Genomic DNA, 13,972 nt, shown 5'->3' on the forward strand with positions numbered 1-13,972 from the left:
CAGAATTACAAAGCACTCTGGACTCGCATTCTGGACGACGACGGTTCAGTCCCGCGTCCGGCCATCCTGATTTAGGTTTTCCGTGATTTCCCTAAATCACTCCAGGCAAATGCGGGATAGTTCCTTTGAAAGGGCACGGCCGACTTCCTTCCCCGTCCTTCCCTAATTCGATGAGACTGACGATCTCACAGTTTTGTCTCTCCCCCGAAAGAACCCAACCCAACCCAACAGAATTACGTCGTCGGCAAAGCTAAAATTTCTCATTTCTTCTTCCTGAACTTTAACTCCTACTCAGAATTTTTCTTGGGTATTCCTTACTGTTTGCTCATTGTAAAGACAGAAAGACATCGACGATAGGCTACAGCCCTGTCTCATCCTCTTGTGAACTACTACTTCCCTTTCATGTCCCTCGACTCTTATAACTGCCATCTGGTTTCCGTACAAGTTGTAAATAACCTTTCACTCCTTGTTTTTCACCCGCGCTGCCTTCAGAATTTCAAAGGGGGTATTCCAGTCAACATTGTCAAAAGCCGTCCCCAAATCTACAAATACCATAAACGTAGGTTTACGTTTACTTAACCTATCTTCTAAGATAAGTGGTAGTGTCTGTATTGCCTCGTGTGTTCCTGCATTTGTCCAGACTCCAAACTGATCTTCCCGCGGTCCGCTTCTACCAGTTTTTCCATTCTTCTATACAGAATTCGTGTTAGTATTTCGCAGCTAGGACTTATTAAACTGATAGTTCCTTTAGTTTTCACACCTGTCAGTAACTGCTTTCTTTGGAATTGGAATTATTACATTCTTCTTGAAGTCTAAGGGACTTCGCCTGTCCTGCACACCAAATGGAAGAGTTTTGTCGTAACCGACTCTCCCAGGGCCATCAGTAGTTCTAACGGAATATTGTCTACTCCCAGGTCTTTGTTTCGACTTGAATCTTTCAGAGAGCTATCAAATTCTTCTCGCAGTATCACATCTCCCGTTTCATCCTCATCTACGTGCACTTCACTTTCTCCAATACTGCCTTCAAGAACATCTCCCTTGTATGGACTCTCTATATACTTCTTCCACCTTTCAGCTTCCTCTTCTTTGCTTAGGTTCTGGTTTTCCATCTGAGTTTTCCATATTCTCACAGCTGCTTCTCTTTTCTCCAAGGACCTCTTTAATTTTCCTGTAGGCAGTGCCTACCTTTTCCCTAGTGAAATATGCTTCTAAATCGTTACATTTGTCCTCTAGCCAGTCCTGCTCAGCCACTTTGCAATTGCTTTCAGTCTCATTTTTTAAACGTTCGTATTGCCTCCGCCTGCTTCTTTCATTCTATTTTTATATCTTCTTCTTTCATCAATTAATGCCAATATCTCCTGTGTTATCCAAGTATTTCCAGTAGGCCTTCTCCTTTTACTTATTTGGTCTCCTGCTGCCGTCACTATTTCATCTCTTAAAGCTACATATTCGCGGCAACGGCCTTGCCGCAGTGGCTACACCGGTTCCCTTGAGGTCACCGAAGTTAAGCGCTATCGGGCCTGGCCGGCACTTGGATGGGTGACCCTCAAGGTCGCCATGCGCTGTTGCCATTTTCCGGGGTGCACTCAGCCTCGTGATGCCAATTGAGGAGCTACTCGACCGAATAGTAGCGACTTCGGTCAAGAATACCACCGTAACGACCGGGAGAGCAGTGTGCTGACCTCACGCCCCTCCTAACAGCATCCTCCACTGAGGATGACACGGCGGTCGGATGGTCCCGGTAGGCCACTCGTGGTCTGAAGACGGAGTACTTAAAGTTAACTATTCATCTTTTACTGTATTCCTTTCCCTTGTGCTTGTCAATCGTCACCTAATGCTTTCTCTGAAACTCTCAGCAACCGTTGGTTCTTTCGACTTATCCAGGTGACATCTTTTTAATTTCCTACCCTTTTCCAGTTTCATCAGTTTTAATCTACAGTCCATAACCAATAAATTGTGATCAGAATCCACATATTCCCATGGAAATGTCTTACAATTTAAAATCATATTCCTAAGTCTCTGTCTTACCATTACATAATCAGTCAGAAACCTTCCAGTGTCTCCAGGTCTCTTCCAAGTATGCAGCCTTCTCTCACGATTCTTAAACCAAGCGTTACCGATGATTAAATTACGTCTTCACGCTTCAATACGTCTCCCTAAGGCATCCCACGTGCTCGATGGGATTTAAGTGGCTTAACGGGCAGCCCAGTCCACTCTCCGAACATCCTCTTGTTTCAAGGGCTCTTGTCCGCCTGCTTAGCTGGGTGGTAACGGGTTCGCCTCCCATGCAAGCGGGCCCGGGTTCGATTCCCTATGGAGTCGTTCAATGTGGCGTCGAATGAAACACACTACTGGCCATTAAAATTGCTACACCACGAAGATGATGTGCTACAGATGCAAAATTTAACCGACAGGAAGAAGATGCTGTGATATGCAAATGATTAGCTTTTCAGAGCATTCACACAAGGTTGACGCCGGTGCCGACACCTACAACGTGCTGACATAAGGAAAGTTTCCAAACGATTTCTCATACACAAACAGCAGTTGACCGGCGTTGCCTGGTGAAACGTTGTTGCGATGCCTCGTTTAAGGAGGAGAAATGCGCACCATCACGTTTCCGACTTTGATAAAGGTCGGATTGTAGCCTATCGCGATTGCGGTTTATCGTATCGCGACATTGCTGCTCGAGTTGGTCTTGATCCAATGACTGTTAGCAGAATATGGAATCTGTGAGTTCGGGAGGGTAATACGGAACGCCGTGCTGGATCGCAACGGTCTCGTATCACTAGCAGTCGAATCCGCAGGCCTGTAACGGATCGTGCAGCCACGTCTCGATCCCTGAGTCAACAGATGGGGACGTTTGCAAGACAACAACCATCTGCACGAACAGTTCGACGACGTTTGCAGCAGCATGGACTATCAGCTCGGAGACCATGGCTGCGTTTACCCTTGACGCTGCATCACAGACAGGAGCGCCTGCAGTGGTGTACTGAACGACGAACCTGGGTGCACGACTGGCAAAACGTCATTTTTTCGGATGATTCCAGGTTCTGTTAACAGCATTATGATGGTCGCATCCGCGTTTGGCGACATCGCGCTGAACTCACATTGTAAGCGTGTATTCGTCATCGCCATACTGGCGTATCACCCGGCGTGATGGTATGGGGTGCCATTGGTTACACGTCTCGGTCACCTCTTGTTCGCATTGACGGCACTTTGAACAGTGGACGTTACATTTCAGATGTGTTACGACCCGTGGCTCTACCCTGCATTCGATCCCTGCGGAACCCTACATTTCAGCAGGATAATGCACGACCGCATGTTGTAGATCCTGTACGGGCGTTTCTGGTTACAGAAAGTGTTCGACTGCTGCCTTGGCCAGCACATTCTCCAGATCTCTCGCCAATTGAAAACGTCTGGTCAATGGTGGCCGAGCACCTGGCTCGTCACAATATGCCATTCAGTTCTCTTGATGAACTGTGGTATAGTGTTGAAGCTGTTCCGTTTGACCCAATGCCCAGGCGTGTCAAGGCTGTTATTACGGCCAGAGGTGGTTATTCTGGGTACTGATTTCTCAGGATCTATGCACCCAAATTGCGTGAAAATGAAATCACATGTCAGTTCTAGTGTAATATATTTGTGCAATGAATACCTGTTTATCATCTGCAATTCTTCTTGGTGTAGGAATTTTAATGACCAGTAGTGTAAGACTTGCACTTGGCGGCCGAACGCTCCCGAATAGGGGCCTCCCAGCCAACCATGCCATACGCTCATTCCATTTTAAGGGCTCCTCCATCTTTAGTGTTTCTTACCATTGCTCTTTTTCATCCCCTGATATGGAGCCAGGATAGAACGTATCCATGAAAAGACGCACATCGGGGACGAGTATAGTGTCACAATAACGTTGACTGGTGAATGTATCGTGTCCAAAGATGTCAAAGTCCGAGCGGCTATACAACATTACACCCCCACACACCATAACAGCCGATCCACAAAAACGATCATACCCGACATAGTTCCTGTGAGCATTACGTTTTCCCACTTATCACCATATGAGGGTGCGTCCAGAATCACTGCTCAGGCAGGATCTGCTCACATCCGAGAGGCGCATGGGAGCCCACTCCTCGTAGGTTCAGTCCCTATGCTCTTGGCGCCGCCGACGATGTGCAGGTGTCAACGGAACTCAACGTACTGGTCGTCACGCAGAGAGACTTCCCCCGTGGAGTGGCCGCGCCACTGAGCAACGTGAGTATGCGTGCCTTGCAGGCCTGTTAAATGTGCTCTCATGCTCATAAATTAAGGATAATCGCAGAATGTGGTGCCACACAACGTGGCACTACACAAAACTGGCGCTAATAGCATAGGCACGTAGGGAACACACACTACACAGATCTGTAAGTCCTCGGTATTGGTGATAAGTAGAGAACCGTCCCGAAATATGGGATATGATCACGGTGCACACGTACACAGGCCCCACAACAGGTTGGCATATTCTTGATCAGGTGGTCGAGCAGCTGCTGGGGTATAGCCTCTCATTCTTGCACCAGTGCCTGTCGGAGCTCCTGAAGTGTCGTAGGGGTTGGAAGACGTGCAGCGATACGTCGACCGCGAGCCTCCCAGACGTGCTCAATGGGTTTTAGGTTTGGAGAACAGGCAGGCCACTCGATTCGCCTGATATCTTCTGTTTCAAGGTACTCCTCCACGATGGCAGCTCGGTGGGGCCGTGCGTTATCATTCATCAGGAGGAGGGTGGGACCCATTGCATCCCTTAAAAGGAGGACATACTGGTGCAAACTGAAGTCCCGATACACCTGACCTGTTACAGTTCCTCTGTCAAAGACATGCAGGGGTGTACGTGCACCAATCATAATCCCACCCAACACCATCAAACCATGACCTCCATACAGGTCCCTTTCAAGGACATTAAGGGGTCGGTATATGGCTCCTAGTTCACGCCAGATGAAAACCCGGCGAGAATCACTGTTCAGACTGTACCTGGACTCGCCCGTGAACATAACCTGGGGCCACTGTTCCAATGACCATGTACAGTGTTCTTGACATAAGGCTTTACAGGCTCTCCTGTGACCAGGGGTCAGTGGAATGCACATTGCAGGTCTCCGGGCGAATAAACCATGTCTGTTCAGTCGTCTGTAGACTGTGTGTCCGGAGACAACTGTTCCAGTGGCTACGGTAAGGTCCCGAGCAAGGCTACCTGCAGTACTCCGTGGCGATGAGATATCGGTCTTCTTGTGGTGCTGTACACTGTGGACGTCCCGTACTGTAGCGCCTGGACACGTTTCCTGTCTGCTCGAATCGTTGCCATAATGTTGAGATCACACTTTGTGGCACACAGAGGACCCGTGCTACGACCTGCTGTGTTTGACCAGCCTCCAGTCGCCCTAGTATTCTACCTCTCATAATGTATCAATATGTGTTCTTTGAGCCATTTTCAACACACAGTCACCATTAGCACGTCTGAAAACGTCTGCACACTTACTCGCTGCACCGTACTCCGACATGCACCATCACATCTCTGCGTATGTGGACTGCTGCCAGCGCCACCGTGCGACGACCGCAGGTCAAATGCACCGCAAGGTCATACCCCGAGGTTATTTAAACCAGCAAACCGCCTAACAGAGCGTTGTTTCACCATGTACCACCACTATCCTTAATTTATGAGCATGAATGTAGTTGCGATTGCACCCGCTGCCTGCTGCACAATTTAGCGGTTATCTGCTGTTGCAATTGACGGTTGTCGACCACCTCCTTAAGACAGCAGCGTCTGTGGTTCTGAACGCTCACCATGCACGTGAATCAATACTCTGAGGAAGTACCAAATTCCTGGGCTACATTGCAGTTTCCCGATTATTGTTCCCCGTGTGAAGTCACCCAGAAGTTGTTCGCGGGCCATGTTTAATGAAGAACACAACCACAGTACACCATAACTGTTCGCCGATTGACACACACTGTTTTTTCCGTTCCTTCTGCTGTCCTATATTGAGGTGCCGGCCCCATTTGGCTCTAGTATCCACGCTGACCTCCCACTATGAGAGGTCCAGCTTTCTGTGCACAACTGGAAGACAAGCTCCTGCACTTTCATTTTTTTTTCACTGGGTAATTAATATGTTATGTTACTAGCTAGTCCTTCAGTTTTGCAGACCAGTGTATTCTTCAGCAGTTAAATACGAAGAACTCAAAATATTTGCAAAAGCTCAAGTTTCACTGAAACAAAAACATTAGAAAGCATCGTGAACTTATGGTGGTCTCCAATGTGGCCACTATGTTCCTAGGTACACTGTCCTCCAAGTGCCGGCCAGAGTGGCCGAGCGGTTATAGGTGCTTCAGTCTGGAACCGCGCGACCGCTACGGTTCGAATCCTGCCTCGAGCATGGATGTGTGTGATGTCCTTAGGTTAGTTAGGTTTAAGTAATTCTAAGTTCTAGGGGACTGATGACCTCAGAAGTTTAAGTCACATGGTGCTCAGAGCCGTTTGAACCATTTGTCCTCCAAGAACAGCACCCTCACCTATTGTAAACGTGACTGTTCTATACCTATGAAGTAGTCCCGAAATGACTTTTACATATATCGATTTCGTCCTATACTGTGATGTGTATTTCATTCTATTTAAAGGAGCCAGTTGGATCACAAGTCTGAAACATTTCCTGGACGTTGAGGTAAAGCCAAATGAGATGCTGGAGAGACGCAGGCATGGCGTGAAATTTATATACTCTACATGCCATTGTATACAGGCGGTGAGCCGGCAGGTGCGGCCGAGCGGTTTTAGGCGCTTCAGTCCGGAATAGCGCTGCTGCTACGGTCGCAGGTTCGAATCCTGCATCGGGCATGGATGTGTGTGATGTCCTTAGGTTAGTTAGGTTTAAGTAGTTCTAAGTTCTAGGGGACTGATGACCTCAGAAGTTAAGTCCCATAGTGCTCAGAGCCATTTGAACAGGCAGTGACGAAGGATGCTGTCTTTCTACCCTACTCCATCCATCTATTGCGCCCTTAATCGTTCTCATTCTCATGGCCTCTAAGCGAGATATTGTATTGTATATTAACCGGGGACCTAGAAACGACGGAGAGGCTCCGTCCCCGCCGCAGCCGCAGTGGTCCACAACCCCACGACGACTACCGCAGTCCACTTCACACCTCCACCGCCCCACACCGAACCCAGTGTTACTGTGCGGTTCGGCCCCCAGTGGACCCCCCAGGGAACGTCTCACACCAGACGAGTGTAACCCCTACGTTTGCGTGGTAGAGTAATGGTGGTGTACGCGTACGTGGAGAACTTGTATGCGCAGCAATCGCCGACATAGTGTAATTGAGGCGGAATAAGGGAAACCAGCCCGCATTCGCCGAGGCAGATGGAAAATCGCCTAAAAACCATCCACAGACTGGCCGGTTCACCGGACCTTGACACAAATCCACCGGGTGGATTCGCGCCGGGAACCAGGCGCTCCTTCCCGCCCGGAAAGCCGCCCAACCGGGCAGACCTATGCGAGATATACTAACAGCAGGACTGTTGTTCTGCTTTTCTTGAATAAATGCCTACCATATACCTCACTCACCTGTACTGTGGCGTTAATGGCAACCAAATCACTGGGTGGGGATTCAGTATTTCGACTTCTGTCAGCCTCCAATTAAATGACGCGATACACTGGTGTTTTTTTTTTTTAATTGTTGGATATATTCCAATCTCTGTCTTCTCCTACAGTTTTTACCCTCTATACTTCCCTCTAGTACTATGGAAGCCATTAACACATGTCCTATCATCCTTTTGCTTCTCCCTGTCAATGTTTTCCACACTTTCCTCCTTAATTCTGCGGAGAACCTCCTCATTCCTTATCAACTCACATAATTTTCTACATCCTTCTATACACCATATCTCAAATGCTTCTATTCTGTTGTTTTCCTCTTTTGCCACAGCCCATGATTCACGTCATAGAATGCTATATTCCAAACGTACGTTTTTAGAAATTTCTTCCTCAAATTAAAGTCAGTGTTTGACATTAGTATACTTGTTGCGGCCAAGAATGGCCTGTTTGTCGGAGTTAGCCTGCTTTTTATGCCCTCCTAGCTTCGTTCTAAGGAAGCAGAATTCCTTAACTTTGACTATTTCGTGATCCCCAATTCTGATGTTAATTTTTCCGCTAATCTCGTTTCTCATATTCTTCATTGATTTCGTCTTTCTACGGTTCACTCCCAATCCATATTCTCCTCATTCCGACAAACAGATCCCTCAAGTCTCCCAAATTAACTGAGTATAGTAGCGGGAGTTATCTTCGTTCTACAAATGAGAACCACATTTTAACATAAATATATCTGTACTGCATATCCGTGTAAGCTTGTTACTTCCGTGTGTCATTTTCTCCATTGCAAATGATAGGTACGAGGTCCAAAACGAACACATTTGGTGACAGAACTGAATGAGGATGGTGGAAATCATCATCATTGCTCTCGAGCGGTCTAAAGCGCTGAAGTCATGGACTGTGCGGCTGGTACCGGCGGCGGTTCGAGTCCTTCGGGCATGGGTGCCGGCCGGGGTGGCCGAGCGGTTCTAGGCGCTACAGTCTTGAGCCGCGTGACCGCTACGGTCGCAGGTTCGAATCGTGCTTCGGACATGGATGTGTGTGATGTCCTTAGGTTAGTTAGGTTTAAGTAGTTCTAAGTTCTAGGGGACTGATGACCTCAGAAGATAAGTCCCATAGTGCTCAGAGCAATTTTTTGTCGGGCATGGGTGCGTGTGTTTGTCGTTAGGCTAGTTTAGGTTAAGTAGTGTGTACGCTTAGGGACTATTGACCGTAGCAGTTAAGTCTCATAAGATTTGACACACATTTGAACATCATCATTGCTCTCAATTATGAGACAGAATCTACTTTTCTCTTACCCTCTGATTGCCTGGATCAAGAAAAGATGGACGCACTGTGAAAGAAGCATACCGTCGGAACAAAAACCACACACGTTACTGCACTAGTTTTTAATGAAAAATGGGCTCTGTTGTCTAAAATGTTTATGGTTAGTACAATATATCATGCTCAGAAAACGATAGTCGTCATTTCCCACCTGTTTTGCCAGAAACTGCCCAGAAATACTTAATATGTCAAGTTCTTTTCTGTTTCGTCCGAGCCGGCCGGAGTGGCCGAGCGGTTCTAGGCGCTACAGTCTGGAGCCGCGCGACCGCTACGGTCGCAGGTCCGAATCCTGCCTCGAGCATGGATGTGTGTGATGTCCTTAGGTAAGTTAGGTTTAATTAGTTCTAAGTTCTAGGCGACTGAAGACCTCAGAAGTTAAGTCGCATAGTGCTCAGAGCCATTTGAACCATTTTTTGTTTCGTCCGAAAGAGAGGCTTCCTTTGTAAACTTGACTGTGTCAGACAACAGAAGCCTACGGGTAGGGTAACAAATAAAGCAAAGAGCTCTGTTAATGTATACCAGTGATGAATACTGGCTTCGTCAATTAGTCTTTTTGTAAACAAGTGATTTTATAGTACATTGTTTGCCTTTTACTTGTTAATGCTGGATATAATCAAGAATTTGTCGATTTTTAAATCTTTATTGATCATTTCTAACTTCGACCAACTTTTTAAAAAATACCTGTGTATTTTGAAAGTATCGACCGATATATCTAAATGTCTGTACTTTTGTGGCGGTACGTCGATAACATTTATAAGTATCGAAGCAACATACATCAATAATTTTAGAATTTCGCCCATCGCTAGCTGGCAGCCGCTCAGTGAATCTGCTTTCTTTTACTGCGAGCGAGCCGACACACGGGACACATCATACATGGTTATTTACTTCCTGTTCCTTTCTTGTTGGCTGTATGCGTGATTGTACGGTGTGTCCTGCCTTTCGCTGCAAGTTACCTTAGAGGTGAAGGTAAGATGAGCAGGAAAATAACAAATTATTTTTCTTGTTCTCCTGCAGCTAAAAACCTAAAACTTGCCAACAATCCTTGTGCGAGTGGAAATAGGAATTTCGACGTTGTAGGTGGATGTTAAACGTGAAAATGTAAACCCGAACACTGAACCCACGTCTGAAAATGCAGTGAACGAAAGTGTGCAACATAGCAAGTCAAATGATCGTCGAGAATATTGGACTTTGGATCAAGAAATCGCAGTGTCTGAGACAAATGAGTGGCTAATCTTTAAAAAAAGAAGAAGTAGGAGAAAAAAAATTAGGAAAAAAGGCTGCACAACCTTGGCCTACCGTATCTATGTCATCTTCAGGTGAGCCAAGAAAATAAGAGACAGTTTCTTTGCGGAAAACATATTTCAACATAAAGTTCCGCTCATCAAGATACTGCCCAAATACTACTTTGTGCTAATGGGAACACTTTGGAAAATGCTTGCACTAGTGCGTTTATAAAAGGCAAACACCGTGCTGCTGATACCACGAGTAAAGTAAGACGGCGTGAAGACTGCAGCAGCCGTGAACTGATGTCATTTTGTAAACTGTTACAATGCTGTTGTTGTTGTTGTGGTCTTCAGTCCTGAGACTGGTTTGATGCAGCTCTCCATTCTACTCTATCCTGTGCAAGCTTCTTCATCTCCCAGTACCTACTGCAACCTACATCCTTCTGAATCTGCTTAGTGTATTCATCCCTTGGTCTCCCTCTACGATTTTTACCCTCCACGCTGCCCTCCAATGCTAAATTTGTGATTCCTTGATGCCTCAAAACATGTCCTACCAACCGATCCCTTCTTCTAGTCAAGTTGTGCCACAAACTTCTCTTCTCCCCAATCCTATTCAATACCTCCTCATTAGTTACGTGATCTACCCACCTTATCTTCAGCATTCTTCTGTAGCACAACATTTCGAAAGCTTCTATTCTCTCCTTGTCCAAACTAGTTATCGTCCATGTTTCACTTCCATACATGGCTACACTCCATACAAATACTTTCAGAAACGACTTCCTGACACTTAAATCTATACTCGATGTTAACAAATTTCTCTTCTTCAGAAACGCTTTCCTTGCCATTGCCAGTCTACATTTTATATCCTCTCTACTTCGACCATCATCAGTTATTTTACCCCCTAAATAGCAAAACTCCTTTACTACTTTAAGTGTCTCATTTCCTAATCTAATTCCCTCAGCATCACCCGATTTAATTTGACTACATTCCATTATCCTCGTTTTGCCTTTGTTGATGTACATCTTATATCCTCCTTTCAAGACACTGTCCATTTCGTTCAGCTATTCTTCCAGGTTCTTTGCTGTCTCTGACAGAATTACAACGTCATCGGCGAACCTCAAAGTTTTTACTTCTTCTCCATGAATTTTAATACCTACTCCGAATTTTTCTTTTGTTTCCTTTACTGCTTGCTCAATATACAGATTGAATAACATCGGGGAGAGGCTACAACCCTGTCTCACTCCCTTCCCAACCACTGCTTCCCTTTCATGCCCCTCGACACTTATAACTGCCATCTGGTTTCTGTACAAATTGTAAATAGCCTTTCGCTCCCTGTATTTTACCCCTGCCACCTTCAGAATTTGAAAGAGAGTATTCCAGTTAACATTGTCAAAAGCTTTCTCTAAGTCTACAAATGCTAGAAACGTAGGTTTGCCTTTTCTTAATCTTTCTTCTAAGATAAGTCGTAAGGTTAGTATTGGCTCACGTGTTCCAACATTTCTACGGAATCCAAACTGATCTTCCCCGAGGTCCGCTTCTATCAGTTTTTCCATTCGTCTGTAAAGAATTCGTGTTAGTATTTTGCAGCCGTGACTTATTAAACTGATAGTTCGGTAATTTTCACATCTGTCAACACCTGGTTTCTTTGGGATTGGAATTATTATATTCTTCTTGAAGTCTGAGGGTATTTCGCCTGTCTCATACATCTTGCTCACCAGATGGTAGAGTTTTGTCATGACTGGCTCTCCCAAGGCCATCAGTAGTTCTAATGGAATGTTGTCTACTCCTGGGGCCTTGTTTCGACTCAGGTCTTTCAGTGCTCTGTCAAACTCATCACGCAGTATCTTATCTTCCATTTCGTCTTCATCTACATCCTCTTCCATTTCCGTAATATTGTCCTCAAGTACATCGCCCTTGTATAAACCCTCTATATACTCGTTCCACCTTTCTGCCTTCCTTTCTTTGCTTAGATCTGGGTTGCCATCTGAGCTCTTGATATTCATACAAGTGGTTCTCTTCTCTCCAAAGGTCTCTTTAATTTTTCTGTAGGCAGTATCTATCTTACCCCTAGTGAGACAAGGCTCTACATCCTTACATTTGTCCTCTAGCCATCCCTGCTTAGCCATTTTGCACTTCCTGTCAATCTCATTTTTGAGACGTTTGTATTCCTTTTTGCCTACTTCATTTACTGCATTTTTATATTTTCTCCTTTCATGAATTAAATTCAATATTTCTTCTGTTATCCAAGGATTTCTATTAGCCCTCGTCTTTTTACCTACTTGATCGTCTGCTGGCTTCACTATTTCATTCCTCAGAGCTACCCATTCTTCTTCTACTGTATTTCTTTCCCCCATTCCTGTCAATTGTTCCCTTATGCTCTCCCTGAAACTCTCTACAACCTCTAGTTCTTTCAGTTTATCCAGGTCCCATCTCCTTAAATTCCCACCTTTTTGCAGTTTCATCAGTTTCAATCTGCAGTTCATAACCAATAGATTGTGGTCAGAATCCACATCTGCCCCTGGAAATGTCTTACAATTTAAAACCTGGTTCCTCAATCTCTGTCTTACCAATATATTACCTACCTGATACCTTTTAGTATCTCCAGGATTCTTCCAGGTATACAACCTTCTTTTATGATTCTTGAACCAAGTGTTAGCTATGATTAAGTTATGCTCTGTGCAAAATTCTACAAGGCGGTTTCCTCTTTCATTTCTTCCCCCCAATCCATATTCACCTACTATGTTTCCTTCTCTCCCTTTTCCTACTGACGAATTCCAGTCACCCATGACTATTAAATTTTCGCCTCCCTTCACTACCTGAATAATTTCTTTTATCTCGTCATACATTTCATCTATTTCTTCATCATCTGCAGAGCTAGTTGGCATATAAACTTGTACTACTGTAGTAGGGATGGGCTTTGTGTCTATCTTGGCCACAATAATGCGTTCACTATGCTGTTTGTAGTAGCTAACCCGCACTCCTATTTTTTTATTCATTATTAAACCTACTCCTGCATTACCCCTATTTAACTTTGTATTTATAACCCTGTAATCACCTGACCAAAAGTCTTGTTCCTCCTGCCACCGAACTTCACTAATTCCCACTATATCTAACTTTAACCTATCCATTTCCGTTTTTAAATTTTCTAACCTGCTTGCCCGATTAAGGGATCTGACATTACACGCTCCGATCCATACAACGCCAGTTTTCTTTCTCCTGATAACGACGTCCTCTTGAGTAGTCCCCGCCCGGGGATCCGAATGGGGGACTATTTTTCCTCCGGAATATTTTACAAGAGGACGCCATCATCATTTAATCATACAGTAAAGCTGCATGTCCTCGGGAAACATTACGGCTGTAGTTTCCCCTTGCTTTCAGCCGTTCGCAGTACCAGCACAGCAAGGCCGTTTTGGTTAATGTTACAAGGCCAGATCAGTCAATCATCCAGGCTGTTGCCCCTGCAACTACTGAAAAGGTTGCTGCCCCTCTTCAGGAACCATATGTTTGTCTGGCCTCTCAACAGATACCCCTCCGTTGTGGTTGCACCTACGGTACGGCCATCTGTATCGCTGAGGCACGCAAGCCTCCCCACCAACGGCAAGGTCCATGGTTCATGGGGGGGTTACAATGCTAGGTAACGTTAATTACAATATAGTTTTATAGTTAAATAAATTATCATCTATGTCGAAGTCTTCAGTAATTCTCACTGCATTATATTCAGTGTGGAAGTACCGCTAACTTTTTTGTTAGAAATATAGAACTCATTAAATGTGAAGTGTATCAGGGAAGTGGTTGGCTTGGTTGTGCCATGAGTGGACGTGGCTTCAGGGCATATTT

Source organism: Schistocerca piceifrons, chromosome 9 (genome assembly GCF_021461385.2).
Source record: "Schistocerca piceifrons isolate TAMUIC-IGC-003096 chromosome 9, iqSchPice1.1, whole genome shotgun sequence".
NCBI lineage: Eukaryota > Metazoa > Arthropoda > Insecta > Orthoptera > Acrididae > Schistocerca > Schistocerca piceifrons.